This window comes from Mustela putorius, unplaced genomic scaffold (genome assembly GCF_011764305.1).
Source record: "Mustela putorius furo isolate JIRA1106 unplaced genomic scaffold, ASM1176430v1.1 tig00000095_pilon_pilon_pilon, whole genome shotgun sequence".
Lineage (NCBI taxonomy): Eukaryota > Metazoa > Chordata > Mammalia > Carnivora > Mustelidae > Mustela > Mustela putorius.
In genome coordinates, this window is record NW_025421280.1 from 37,879,222 (window position 1) to 37,894,311 (window position 15,090).

Genomic DNA, 15,090 nt, shown 5'->3' on the forward strand with positions numbered 1-15,090 from the left:
GGGGCTGGAGGGCCCCCCACCCCCCCCACCCCCCCCTGCACCCCTCAGCAGTCTCCTTGCCTCCCACGCCCCCAGCCTCAGGAGCCTCCCGGGAAGATGCTCAGGAGTGAGACACACTTCATTTGTCGCCGTTCCCCATGGTTTATTTGTACACATTTTACGTCTGAAAGATTCCTGAGGCCCCGTCAGAAATAAGAAAGATGGAAGGTGGACGTTTGCAAACAGATGAAGCCAGAGGGACCCCCCGCTGACGGCTGTGTGCGGAAGCTGGCGTGCCGGGATGGCAGGGCCTCTCTCCCGGGCGGGACAGCCTGGGCAGGCGGTGCCGAGCGGCCACCCCCAGCTGATGCGCCACCCCGGACTCGGAGGAAGACGTCCGTGTTCAAGCACCGGCGGGCAGAACTGGGGTGTGGGTCCTTAACGCTGAGCGCAGGCGTCTCTCTGTCCCAAGGAGGAAGGAACACAGTGAAGACTCCATCTCCACAGCTACTGCAGCACCCCAAGCCCCATCGGGGAGAAACTCCAGGGCCACGCTTCTCGCCCAGGGGGGATCCTGCCCCCACGGGTCTCAGGGCCGTGTCTGAGGACATCTGTGATTGTTATAACCACAGGACAAGGTGCTTCCAGTGCAGAGGGGGTGGGTCAGGGTGCTGCTCAGCCCCCACAGCGCCCGGGGACAGCCCGCAGACGACCCACCCCACGTCGACGGTGCTGAGGGGAGAGCCCCTGCGTCAGCACACCCCACGTTCTAGAACGAGTCCGATGAGGGGGCGTGTGGCACAGCACACCCTCCATCCTCCCTCTCCGTGCAGGAGGCAGGATGGAAGAGCCGGGGACCGGGAAGCCGGCCCAGACTCTGCAGCTGGCTCAGTCCATTCCAATCAAGAGGGTGATTAGTGCTTTTTAATAAAATAAAAGGGGGCAGGGGCAGGAGATAAGGCAGTCTCTAATCTACCAGGATAAAAATAATTAATTTCTGGGCACACCGCAGGGCCCTGGAGGAGACGGCCCAACACCTTCGATTCTGTGCTCATTGGAGAATTTTCCACCGTCTGAACAAAGACGAGGTGACTCTTCTTTAAACAGCTTTTTATCACTGACGTAAGGATGATAAAAGTTAATCCCAATCCCAAGCACCTTTGTGGAATTAACGTCCCCCCAAACAAGGAAATGAAACATTCCGGTCCTTGTGGGAAGATGCCGGAGGACGGGAGGAACTAATTTACGGCTCCAAGGCTGTGATGATTAATGCAATATCCCCGGTCTACAATGCTGCTTTCACTTAATTACCGCCTGTAATTGGGAGTTGTAAAGATAAGATTAATTGAATCTGGTGGATGTTAAAAGTTTAATACGTTGGAGCGTGGCTCCTCTGTTATCAGAAAGCGCAGGCCGCTGGACGCCAGGCCGGGCGCTCAGAAGAGCGGCCTCTGGAGGGTTACAAAGGGTGGCTGGACACAAAGCCAACAGCCGCAGGGCCTTCTGGGCTCCAACGGCCAAGGAAAAGCTGCCCTCCCGCCACGTGGAACAACCCCGGAGACAGCCTCAGGGTGCCGAGAAGCCCTAGCACCGGCGACATGCCCCCCAGCCCACCCCCCGGGGCCTCGACAAGATGCAAGTCTCAGATCTCAGGGGAAGGCGAGCGGAACCAGGGCACGGGATCTCTCAACACACAACTCTGAGCGAGCCCAGGCCGCCTGCCCGGAGGGGGATCCGTGAAGGCTCCCTCTACCACTCCTTCCAAAGGCTTCGAGAAACTCCAGCCCACGGAGCCCTCTCTCCACGCCACGGCCCTCGGGGCGCCCTGGGAGGCCCCGCACAGTGGGGGCCCAGGTGAGCCTCCCAACAGGGCTGGACATTCCCCCCTGGAGAAAAGTCCCCCCGGCCCCATGGGGCCCCTACAGCAGACCTAGGTCTGCCTGGTCCCAGCCCCATCTTGCGTCCCGCCGCGGGCAGAGACGTCCCTGACTCTCGGCCCCCCTCTGGGGGAAAGAAGGGCCGTGTGGGTGGAGCCGTCTGCTCGCCAGTCCCCGAGGCGGGAGCATCTGTCTGGCCATTAGCAAGCGAGTTCTTGGGAACATAAAACAGAGTCGGTTTTATTGGTCACCAACATGGGGGCAATTTATCTCGCTCCCCAAGAACTCCGCCCCCATCACAAGGTCAAATATCATGGCCAAACTCACTCCATTCGGCCAGCCGGCGCGCCCCTCTGGACACGCAGCTGCAGTTGCCGGCAGCAAAGCGCTCCTGCATGGCGTCCTCGGCCGGCCAGCCTCCCCGGCTGCTCTGGTCCAGTCCATTCTGGTGGCCAGCAGGCAGCTGCCCCGGCCTCTCTCCCCTCCCACTCAGCCCCAGAGCCCTCTCAGAACCTCCCTCCTCTGGTTCTCCCCATCCCTCTCAGCCAGTGTCAGGAAACCCCTCCGCCAAGGTTAGCCTTCAGCCCTGAGGCGGTCCTCTTGGTCCAACAGCCCAAGGCTTCCCCCAGGGCCAGCCAAGTCCCAGCGCCAGTTGGCACCAGACAGCTCCTCCCCCAGGCCCGGGCTGCCCCTGGCTGGCCCTCACTTCAGGACAGCCCGAGGGGCCCAAAGGGTCTGCAGCCCAGCACCCACGTCACGGTGGAACGGTCTGGAGAAGCCGGATAAGGACGTGGGCAGAGCGATCTCCAGAATGCGGTGAGCGTGAGAGGGCGAGCAAACCGGAGGCTTCCGAGAGCAGAACCAGAAATGGGGAGTGCAGGGGCGGGTGGGGAGGGGCGCGGAAGGCTGCAAGAGGAACGGGCACCCGTGAGGGCCGCTCAGACCCCTTACTTGTGGCCGCCTGAGGGAAGCATGGGCTACGATCGGACATACGGTGTGTCCTGGTCCTGAGGTCGGCCGGGCAGGAGTCTGGAACGTTCTCCACGATGTCCCGTTGGGGTCTTTATCTCTGTATTTCACCAGCCCTGCCCTTCGGCACATTCTCTCTGCTTCCGAACGCTCCACACCAAGTATATCCGGGCATCAGTAAACCGGAAAGTTCTGGCAAAGTTGGCACTGTCGGAACGGTTGCCCTGGCCACCTCCAGGTGACCCTGCAGGGCTGCAGCTGGACCCGACAGGCTCCATAACCCCGAGTTTAATGCCGTGGAATTGCCCAGCAGGCCGGGAGAGCCAGATTCAGGCGTCATTTGCCAGAAGCCCTTCTCAGAAAGGCAGTTGTCTGCAAGCGTCGGGGGTTTCAGGGAGAAAATAAAAACAGTTTTAGATTAGGAGTAACTACACGGAGGCAATGGGAGAGACCAGAGCCCCGGGCACCAGGCCCCTCAGGTGAGGATGTGTGGTGCGCCGTGGCTCAAAGACCACCACTGTCCAGCCATTTCCCAGTTAAAACGACCCGCCAACCAGCAGGAGCACGCGAGCTGACAGACCCGCACTCAGGCCCCGAGCTCCTGAACGAAGCGACACCCAGGTCTGGGAGGGACCAGAAGCACTGCTCCAGGAGGGCGGGCACCCCCCAGTCTTCCCCCCTCCCTCCTTTACACCTCGAGGCACTCGCAGGGCATGCATCCCCTCCAATCACGGCCACCCCAAGAAGGCAAAGTTGAAACCCTCAGACGTGCTGCAAGGCCTGGGTCCAGAGCAGAGCGCGATGACATCCGGGCCCCGCGGCCCGACACACGGCAGGGGCCGACCCATCTATGAGGGCAGCCTGGAGGCCGGGGAGCTGTGCCATCCGGCCGGCCCTGACCTACACGTCTTAACACTGATGCCAGAGGGCACGAGGTCTCGCCGGCCCTGCGGAGGCCAGGCCTGAGTCTAAGCTGGTGGCAGTCCCACCTTGGGGACACCGCGTGGCCCCAGAAGAAAGGAGGTCTCTGCCTGCACGCGTCCCAACAGACTCGGTGGGCCTGATAAAGACACTCCAGGGCTGATGGCGCTGGGCAGGTGGCGGGTGTCCAACCTGGCGACCAGGCAGCTTGCGGGCCGGACAGGGCTGGGTAATTAAAAGGAGAGGCGTCCTCCGCGGCCAAGGGACAGGCTGCTTCCGTTTTACTGACCCACCGGCCCGGGAAAGTCTTCCTGTCCGCCGCGGAGGATGCTATTAATAGTGTCATTTTCTTGGTGTTTTGTTTATTCCCCTGGAATGGCTTGATGGATGTGAATAATTATCAGACTATAAAAGCCAGCAAATGTGCTATTTTCTATCGCTCTAAATCATCAAACAAATAAAGTGTGAAACAGCATTTTTGAATATAATTTTCCCCTCTAATGGCTTAGAATTATTATCAAGAACAATGAAAATAAATAAGCAAATGCCTTCTGAGTTAAAAATTAAATGAGTGTGTCACGAAGAGGAACACAGACCATCTTGGAGAGCAGGGACCTGCTCCGGAGCCATTAGTTATGAAGACGATGAGCAGCAGGGCTCTGGGCCGTGCAGGCCCCCTCCAGCCAGAGGCATGAGTGCCCACGGCTGCCTGGCCGGTGTTGGGGGGAACAGGATGTCTTGGATGAGGGCACTGGGGTACCCTGTGAACCCAGCTGACCCCCAAAAGCCACCCAGGATCCTGCATGTTGTTGTCCCACACAACCCCCACGGGGACAGCCACACGGAACAGCAGAAAGGCTGCTGGGGGGCCGGCCTCTGCCTCACCTCTCCCGGGCCACGGACGGGAGACACCAGAGGGACTGCTGACTCTCAGAGCAGCAAGGAAACCCACACTCATGGGACAAAGGACGAACAACGTTAGACTCCGCCAGAAGGAACCCCACCCACCGCACAGAGCCCAGGGGCTGCTCCAGCCCGCCACCCCTCATCTCCTTGAACACGCTGGCTGCCGCAGGCTGCAGGGGCCCGTTCCAGGTGGACTCCAGGTCCCTTGCCAGGAGGGCAGCAGTTACTGCCACAGTAACAAGACTTGCTGGGGGCCAAGGCTCTCAACCCCCAACTGCCCTTCTCATGAGGTCCTGCAGCCCCCGCTGGGGCCCCCACATGGAACCATCTTGCTGGGAGTCAGGACGTGCAACACTGTCTTTTTTTCTCCCCAAGACTCATGCACTCTCTGCCGATGACAGTCGCCCAGCCTGACAGCTTCTGCTGTATGAGGCTCCCGGCGACCAGGTGCCATGATGAGCAGCCTCATCTCCCCGGCCTTCCTCTCCGTTGAGGAACGTGTGCCAAGAGCGGGGGTCCAGCCAGGAGCCCTTTGGAAATGTCAGCTCAGCCTGATGCGTGTTGGAGGGTGAGGAAGTTAATTTCACAGTGTGTGCACAAGGCCTGGGCAGACAGGCCCCTGGCCGTTTAACACACTGTAATTACGGAAACAGAAACAAGAAGGCAGAGGCTACTGGAAGTGCTGAGACCATGTGTCGAGTAGGAGGCCACCTGGCACGAGCCGGCCACCCACGCCAAGCCCAAGAGGCCACGGCAGCTCCAAATGCCAGCAGCGCCGCCAGGGCCCCCATGTGCCGAGCATGCGGAAAAGCCATTACTGCTGCGATCCCCAAATATAAAGCCCCACCTCGGCCCACAGCCTGCACCTGCTCTCACCACACAGCGGCCAGACAGTTCCAGCACACAGAACCATGGTCTGGGCGGGCCGAGCAGAATGACCCAGTCATGGAACGGGCCACCCCACAAGCCTCCACCATCTCTGAGCCAGTTAGTGGAGCACGAGGGCCCATAGCACGAGGGCCCATAGAAACACAGTCACAAGTGGGCACCCCTCATCTGAGCCACAGCAACACATCAGGTGACTTCTGTGTCCAGCATTTCACAAATGGCAGGTAAGTTAAGCCTCAGTAAATCTATTAGCGACACCCCAGCCCCATGGACATGGGAGTGATGAGTTCATCCCTGCCCGAGTTTCTAGGCTCAGGGCCACAGATGCACTTGGCTCTTCAGTGTCTTCTGGGCCTTGAACCAAGGCATCCATTGGTTAACATGAGCTCTGTCAGAGGAACTAGAAACCTGCAGATAACCCCTCTGGAAAAGGCACCAGGCCCCGGTGGTTTTACTAAGAGCCCCACAAAACCTTCACACTAAAGGGCTGCACCCGCTTATGCACATTACTAACAGAAAAATCAAATGCTACTGAACTCCTTCTACAAATCTGGCATATTTTTGAATGAATGAATGAATGAACAGGAAACCCTGTCACCAACACCGGACAAAGACACACAAGAAAATGCTAGGGCAGTCTCTCACAGCTGCCAAGTCCTAAATTAAACCTTGGAAAAATCAGACAGTGAAGTGTATTACAAGACCAAGAAGGACTTGTAACCCTCAGGGTTGCAAAGACAGCCCAACAAACAAAACTCTGTGTAAGATTCCAAGCCATTCAGTATGAAAGCTCTTAGCCAACTAGGACTGGGAGGGACCTCCCATGATGAGAAAGGAGAGGCATTCTGGAAAGTTGGGAGCAAGGCAAGCTGCCCATTATCACAGCACTCCTCAGCACCATACTGAAGATGCTAGCCGCTGTCGCAGGCCAAGAAGAAAAGATAAGAGGACAGTAACGACTAGAAGGGAAGAGACAAACTCTTTCATGAACAACACAATGTTCGACTTGGGAAAGTGAAGAACAAGCCGGTAAATGAAAGAACGAAGCATCCCAGTAAGGGAGCAGGACAAACCACCGGCGCCAGGACAGCCCGACGTGCCTTGCGCCAGAAAGACGTTCACAGCAGGCCACGAAGCCCCCTAGGGCAGACTCCACCCTTGTCTGTGGCCCGGAAGCAGGAGCTGCTCCCCACCAAGGAGGTCAAACACAAGCCTGGGCATGGGCCCACTAATGACAGAATTGCAATCTGACCCAGGAGAGCCGACACACATCTCTGCAAAGCGGGCGCGGCCCAGTCACGCCACCATTCGTCACCTCTGAACAGAGCCCGAGACCCACAAACACGTTTCGGAATGCCCCCTCACCTGTGAGCTGGTCCCTTAGGAAATAAGGTAAGGGGACCAGCTCGTGACCTGACCTGAGGACCGACTAACTTCAAGACACAGGGTGGTGGGGGCTCTAAGCTGGGTGTGAGCCGGGGGGCTTTATCGTGATGGGTGGCGTGTGAAAGGCAATTAGTAATAGTCACGCAGGGTGGCCCGGGTCATCCGGGGCCGATGTCACCCCACACCCTGGTCGGGAGAAATAAAAGATGTTAGAAAAACCAGCCGACTGACTGACTTGCCTTTAAACCCCGAGGAAAGAGGTGTACAGACCTGCGGAGATGGACAGCCTGGGGGCGCCGTGCCCACGGGGGTGGGAGGAAGAGGAGCCATTACCAGCTCAGTCCACCCGGGAGGGGAGAGAGGACCTGGCCTGGGGACAGAGGGGACTCTGGGACCCTGTCCCAGCTACTCCAGACAGAACCCAGAGCGCATTTCCAAGTCTCTCGGGCCCAGGGATAGCCCCACATGGCTCTTGGTCACCGCTGCAGCGGGGAGCTCTGCCCGGACTGCACAGCCCCTCCCGGAGTGGGCGGCTAGAACGGTCTGACGGCAAATGGACGCCTGCCCAATTTCTATTGAGAAATTCCACCTTTTTTTTTTTTTTGAGATTTTATGTACTTATTCGACAGAAAGAGAGGCAGCGAGAGTATAAACACAGGCAGGGGGAGTGGGAGAGGGAAAGCAGGCTTCCTACCAAGCAGGGAGCCCGATGCGGGGCTCGATCCCAGGACCCGGGGATCATGACCGGAGCCAAAGGCAGATGCTTAATGACTGAGCCTCCCAGGCGCCCAGAGAAATCCCATCTTAACTTCCAAGGAACCTCGTTCCACAGAGTCAGCCCCCCTCATTTGTCCCGGCGCTGGGGCCCCTTTATGTGCTGAACACAAACCTTGCTGTGGAGATAGGATCGGCCGAGGACCAGGGCGGCTGGTTCCCAGGAAAGAGCCTTATTGAGCCATGGCGGTTTTATCTTTAATGGATCGTTTTACGGGACAATAGGCGATGGAATTCGGTATCTGGCACAAGCAGTGTCAAGGATTTCAAATAATGACATTTCTATTGAAGCGCACGCAGGAAATAAACAGCAGAAACCGGGAGTCTCCGACGGGAGGCCCGCGCCGAGGATGCCGGACGAACGGGCCTCCTGCGCGGAGACAAGGGGAGGGCGTGGGCACGGGGGGCGGCTGAGGCCTCTCGCAGGGCCCTGGGCCCCACCTGCCCCGGCACCAGCCCACGGGAATGGGGGACGCGGGGGCTCCGGGCCCGGCTCACACGTGGCCAGCCCATGTTAACGAAGAGAGACACTTCACAAGGTGAGCGGTGCCGAGCCTGCCATTAAATGTTACCGACTTGGAGGCATCTGATCCCAAGCCCCGGGTTATTTTAGACCTGGGAATTATTTCTGTTACAGAACGGGACTGAAAACACCAAGTCACATGCGTGCTTGTTTTTGATGTTTTTAAAGCGGCGGGAGGGGGTGCCTTTGAGGCTTCCAAAGGCAGGCACTGAAGATGGGGCACCCAGGCCCACCGGCAAAGGGGGACCCGGAACCCCCAGTCTCCCCCTCGAAGAACTGACCTGAATTCCCACTCATAATGCGGGCCGGAGGTGGCCTCCCGTGGCGCGCACACCGCAGGGCCACAGGCCAGCTGCCCTGGCCCCCGAGCTCCTCGGGGCGGCATGTGCTAGAGCGGGGATGCCCCCCCGATGCACTGTGTTGAAACCTGCGTGCTGTGTGCACAGGCAGGAACAGGGACAGGTCTGAAGAGCATGGGAACTCGGAAGGGACGCGGCTGAAGATGGCAGTTCGCTGTGGTCTGCGGCCGAGGCATCGGAGAGGCCAGTGTCAGCCACCCCACGTCGCAGCGGCACGAGCCAGGGTCACAGCTACGAGCCAGGCAGGGCCGGGGAGGGGGATGAGAGCCCAGCCAGGAGGACATCTTCAACGTGGGGGGAGGCTCGGGTCTGCTAAGTGATTTCCCACGTCCTGGACACGTTGGCGTTCGTTGTCACACACAGCCACGGACGCCAAGGCCTACGGACCCTCATGTGGGCACACGCTGACAGGGAGGCCCCGTGTGTCTCTGACGTACCCTCTCACCTATAGGGCTGGCTCCGGGGAGCACACAGCTCACACCAGCCTTACAAACAGGCACCCCGGGGACTCCAGCTTCACACTAGGCTGAATCTCAGCATGCTGTCCAGGAGGCGAAGGCCATGGGCCACTCGGGGTCACTCCTGGGGTCAGGCCAGGCCTGGGCTAAGTCGGCCACACTCAGCATCAGGCCGGCGGGAGCGGACAGACCGGCCCTCCGGGGGGCCCGAGGGAGGGCGCCGACAGGTCCCATCCTGGCGAGCAGCTGGGCGGTGTCCCTCCGCTCCGTCTAAGGCCATGAGGCCTCCCCGCCTCCTGCTGCTGGGCCAGCGTGAAGGGGAAGCGCATTCCCAGCCAGGTTTTTAAGCCAAGTTGACAAAGCCTCGTGCTCTCTCCCCTCCCAGCTTTGCAGGCCTCTCCCTTCAGCCGATAGCAACCTCACTAGCAGGAGAGAAATTTGCCATGGAAACCAGACCCTGTATGCAGACCCCGAATCGCTGATGGCTTGTCTGCGGTACCAGGTGGGGGGCAGGGGGAGCGTCTCCTGGCCAGGCTGGCCTCGTCTCGGCACAGGGAGGAGGGGTCCCCGCCGCCAGCCGCAGACTCAGCAGCTCCTGATCCAAACACCACTGCTGGGTTGGAGGACCCCAGGACGGGAACTCGTGCCCAGTGGTGACCTTTCCCACAGAGGAACCGACAGCTTCTTAGACAGCCGGTGAGAGAGAGGACTCGAGCTCCTCGCCTGGCCCTCCGGCCTGGGAGCAGGAGCTCGGGCGGTCCCACAGCCAAAACCCTGCATCTCTCAATTTACTCTGTGTGTGCATCACCACGCTTGGAACAGAGGACTCCAAAGTCTGGGGCCGTGGGCTCCTGCCAGACCAAGCCGGGGGGGCTATGTCTGCGAGCAGCAGGAAGAGCGAAGAGGAGGGCGCCCCGGGGAGAAGGGCACCGGCCTGACCTGCCGGCCCCAGGCCCCTAAATCGCCGCCCACACCCGCCCTCCCCTCTTGCTGGAATGTGTCTGGGGGAAGAAACCACCCACCACCAACCTTCTAGTCCCACAGTCCCACCCCCCGGCCTGGCCGCCCTCCCCCCGGGCCCCTCTCCACGGACTGCCCAGCTCCGTCTCCTCCCACAGGCCTCAGTCCCATGGGCTTCCCTGACCTTGGCTGGGGCGTGCCAGCCACTGCCCAGCCCGGGGCCTGCTCTGGGGTGCAGACCCACACCGTCACCTCCCGTCCTGACAGGGGGCGTCCTCACCGGCATGGTTCATGCTGGACCCAGAGTGCACACTCCATCGGGACGTGAGCTGAGGCAAGAAACCCACTTTGCTCGGCACCTGCCCCTCCCCCACCCCCCACCTGTGGTTGGACAATGTGTGCCAGGCTCCCGGGCTGTAAGTGTGGTCATGTGACCAGGCACTTGCCACCAAGCGGGCAAGAGAAGCCTGGGTCGTGCCTCCTATGCCTGCCCATCAAAATTTCTGGAACACGTTCGCCCATCTTGCCCGACCTGGACACCCAGGGTGACCTCCGCTGAAGCCACATGCTTCAGACAGCAGAGCCTCTGCCAGCCTGGGTTCCCATCTCTGTCTCGTGCAGGAACCCACCAAACTCAGCGTTCAGTTTGGCGGGGCTTGATTCAGGGACCATTCTGGGGACCCCGTAAGAAAAGCATCCTGGCCCTCCCACACCTTCAAGTCCAAGCCACCTACCTGTGCCACCTGGGACAACCCTGCTGCCAAGGCTGACGGGCCACCCTCTCCCAATTCGAGGGGCAGCATGGAGCAGTGGCAGGGAAGATGGGCCAGACCCCAGACCCGCCACCCCCAAGCTCCGTGTTCCTGAACAGGTGTCCGGCCAGCCCGTGCCTCCCCTGAGCAGCGGGGAGGCGTGGAGCTGCACCAAGCACCCCCATGGTCCCCACTGTCAGGACTCCTCATTGCGCCCCCGCGTGCAGTAATGGACCGCATACACGAGCACCAGGCAGAAACTCTAAAGCAGCGTGCGCAGCTGGCCCAATGCAGAAAAAGCCTGAACGCCCATCACCCAGGCACGGAGGAACAGATGGAAGCAGAGTCGTACCGCAGAAGACCCTACAGCCACAGAAACCAATGAACTCCAGCCACACCAAACAGGGTGGACCTTCCTCCCCAGCTCCTGGCAGAAACGCAGAGTAAGGATGTGTCTATCTGTACGGCGCTCAGACCCACACACCATCCAGCCACGCGGCCTGGGTCCACAGACACACGCAGGAGAAGGATCCAGAGAAGCAGCGATGCAAGCCCCATCAAGTCAGGAGGAGGAGAGGCAGAAGGACGGCTGTTAGCTCTGGGCAGGGAGGAGCCCTCGGTGGGCAGTAGGGGAAAGGGGGTTCGTTTCCCAGCACTGTCGGGGTTACGCGGGGGTGACCGTGGTCATCCGATAAATGGTACATAAAGATCTATCTTTGCAGGCTGGACGTGTTTTGTGCGTTCTTTGCACCACACTACAGTTCGCCACGTAGGCGATATGACAGACATGGTTCTCAGATGCCCGAGACGCCCACGCCTAGCCCCTGCTCACAGGGACTCTAGTGTTCCCGTGGTACTGCTGTGAGGGGTTTTTGCTATTATAACTAAGTTCCCACCTCAGGAGACCCTGATACAGGGAAACTACCCTGGGTGGGCCTGACCTAAGCAGGTAAGGGGCCCTTCTTCATGTCCAAGGTACCAGTGGGAGGGGATCCCGGGCCGGCCTAAGGTTGGAGGGAGACACACGGCAAGCCCTGAGTGACCTCCAGATGCCGACAGGAGCCCAGGGCTGGCAACCAGCAAGGATGCGGGGCCTTGTTCCTACCACTGAAAGGAACAGAACTCCGCCAACAACCTAGACGATCCCAGGGTGCACCTTCCCCAGGGCCCAGCGGCACCTCCATGCCAGCCTTTGAGAGCTTCAACTGAGGCGCTAGCGGGTCCATGCCTCAGTTCTGAGCTACAGAACCTGAAGCAAAGAAAGACAGGCCACACGCCCGCTGGCTGGTCACGCAGCAAGCAAACACCAGCCGCCTCCACGCGAGGTCAGGGGAAAAGAAACACATCAAAAATCCCCACCCGGAGGGGCGCCAGTATGCTCACATCTGCCACCACGGGCACTGGGCGCAGGCTGCTCTATTCGCAGCTCTCTTCCCCTTCCCGATTTGTTTTTTGCTTTTTTTTATTTGTTCTTTGTTTTTTTTTTTTTCAGCATACACTTCAAACAGAATAACACGGAAACTGGGAAGAGTGACTAAGCACGGGTGACACCTGATGGCCCACCTCAGCCAGGGGACCGAGGCAAAGTCTGCAGCGACAAGCTGTCCCCCAAGATGGCGTCAGGAGAAGGACACCTGCCTGGGAGGTCTTCCTCCCCAAGCCCATCCCCCCCAGCCCATCCATTCCTACCAAACCCCTGCCCTGTCCCCCGCGCCAACCATCAAGGGGCGCCCAAAACCAGGGAAGTCTGAGAACCGGTCCCAGCCTGGAGGAGCCCAAGGAGACGTGACGACTCTGTTGTCACGTGGGAGCCTGGGACAGGGTCCTGGGACGGAAAAGGGACACTGGGGGAAACTGAGGAAATCGGAATAAATAGAGGACTTTGCTTATGGAGAGTGTAGCAACACGGGTCTGTTAACTGCAACAGGGTCCCAGCCCGATGGGGAGCCCAGCAGGGACTCGATGGGGGTGATGGGGTCGCCTGGACCAGCTCCTCCGCAGCGCCATAAAACTAAAACAGTTCTAAACACCAAAGCCTCTTTTCATGAAAAGAGCATGCCGCCAAAACGGCGGGTAGAGGGACCCGGGACAACCACGGGAGGCACGAGGAGAGCGCCCCACAGCCCAGTGTTTGCCTGGGGTGCGTTGCGACACCCAGACCCCGATTCCTAGACCCACCGCCCTCCCCCAGCGCCTCCCCAACCCCCCCGCTGTGCGGCTGCCCACCGTACGGGCTCCTGGCGAGGTGTCAGGCCACCCGCGATGCCAGAAGAAGCCCCACTCCCTCTCCCTGGCTTCTTGAGAAAAGCATATGGCGAGATTTTTCCTTAGCAGAAGGCTGACCTTCCTCTGCTTAGCATGATGTTAAAATCACTTTGCATTCCCTGAACAAACACCGACCGCCAGCAGGCCGCGGGAGGCGAGGAGCCAGCCCACAGGCACGGATCCCACCACCCGCCGTGTGGAGCCCCGGGGGGGGGCAGCACCCCAAAACACGCCAGGTTTCCGGGGTCCTCTGATCCCCGCCAAGTGGCACCCAGCCCATGCTCTCACGTGGCACGCGGTGTTGCCAGAACAGTGCCAGGCGATCAGACTTTGGGCGTGTGACACCGGAAGAAAGGAAACAGACACACGGGGTGGTCTGAAACGCGCAGTGCAAGGCGCCACGCCGTGCAGACTTCTCCAGAATGGCCTGTCATACTCACTGTGGTGACTAACGACACCGTCCCACTCTCTCAGTCCAGTGACACCTGATGCCCGGCTTGCGACGCGAAGGTGTTGCCGGCATCAGGAGTTCATTCTCCAGGGCTGAAATCAGCTTTCATATTTTGCTCTACACGCTCCCGACAAGCAGGATGTCTGTGGTTCTGATCCAGACGCTGGGCCGAGGGCTCTGGGAAACCCAGGAGAGGACCCGGGGGGCCGACCCGGCTATCATTCCCACAAGTTCCCTGCGTGGCCCCCGACACTTACTCCTGTCCCCTGGAAGGGGACACTGGGCACACAGGTCAGGCACACTGGAACAAAGGACATTCAGCTCTGCAGCTGCAGTCCCTGTCCCAAGAGGAGACTCTGCAAGAGGAACAGAGAAGACACTCCCTGCCCACCCACGGCCCCGCGCACCCAGCAAGGGAAGCCGAGTGCCACAGCGGGTCCCTCCGCAGGCAGCTGAGGTCCCCAGCCAGAACCAGCAGGCTGGGCAACTGGGCCTCAGTGGGTCTAGCTCAGCACTCTGGGGGCCTTGTCTGGCCATTTGGGACAGTGGCCATCTTCCTGCAGAAGGGGGCTGGGCCCCACCAGGAAACTCTACCCGTGGCATGTTTGGGGCAAGACTGGACTCTGGCTGGGACTGTAGGGCTGGGCCACTCTGCAGACCGATGTCGCATGCTTCAGAGTGGTCACGGGGCCCGGAGAGCAGGACTCCATGGCCCGGCACACTGACTCACACACCGAGTGATCCATCTCGCCACCTTCTCTGTCCCTTTTTAATCATGGGGTTCTGACACCTCCTGCCTCAGTGAGAGTCTGCTCTCGGAGAGCTTCCTGCTCGGCTGTTCCTTCCACTCCTTCTGTTGCTGTTTCCGCCGCCTCCGTGCAGGACCCGGGGTTGAGGCTAGCATGGCCCGGCCGGGTTCCCCAGCTTTGCTAACAAGGCCCAGATGGACAGCTTCCCTTCCGGCAGCCTGGTGGGTCTTTTGCGCCCAGCCTCCCCAGGCGCGGCGGTCACACTGAGCCATCATAGGGCTCTGTCCCCAGATGCCCAAATGGGGCTTTGGCCCGGAGAAGGGGGGAGGAGGGAGAGTTTCGATTTCCCTCCTGCATCTTACGCGGGTGACAAGACACAGTGCAGGAAAGCTGAGTTATTAAAACCAATCTGTGAAGCTGTCTCCATCCACATCCGCCGCTAGCCGAGCCCTCCCTGACACCACAGGGCCTCTCCAGTCGCTGGGAGGAGTTACTATGGTTGCCAGATGATGGGCTCTGCCTGAGTCAAAGAATGGGGACCCCTGGTCCCCACTGAGCCAGGCTCAGAAGCCGTGAAGTCCCCAAGCCTTCTCCAGGTTCCGTCCACCCCGGGACTTCTCAGTCCCAAGCTCCCTGGGCACTAAGCAGAGGCCCTCAAGGTGGTCAAGCAGCGCCCCCTGCAGTCAGGCCTGGGGAGCCTGCTTTGGACACCAAGGAGAAGGCAGGGAGGCAGGCCCAGAGGCAGGGAAGCAAGGCGGAAGGCAGGGAGGGAGAGAGGGAGGCAGGGGGAGGCAGGGAGGGAGAGCGGCAGGTGCCTATCCTCTGGGAAGAAGCCAAGCTGGGAAGTGGGCTGCAGACACACAGCCAAGGGGC

At 60.0% G+C, this 15,090-nt stretch overlaps 1 protein-coding gene across 9 annotated transcripts in view; it reads right to left on the reverse strand.

Moving 5' to 3' along the window:
- Positions 1–15,090, reverse strand: part of KDM4B (lysine demethylase 4B) — a 132,031-nt gene that overhangs the window by 54,069 nt on the left and 62,872 nt on the right. The window lies entirely within an intron of this gene.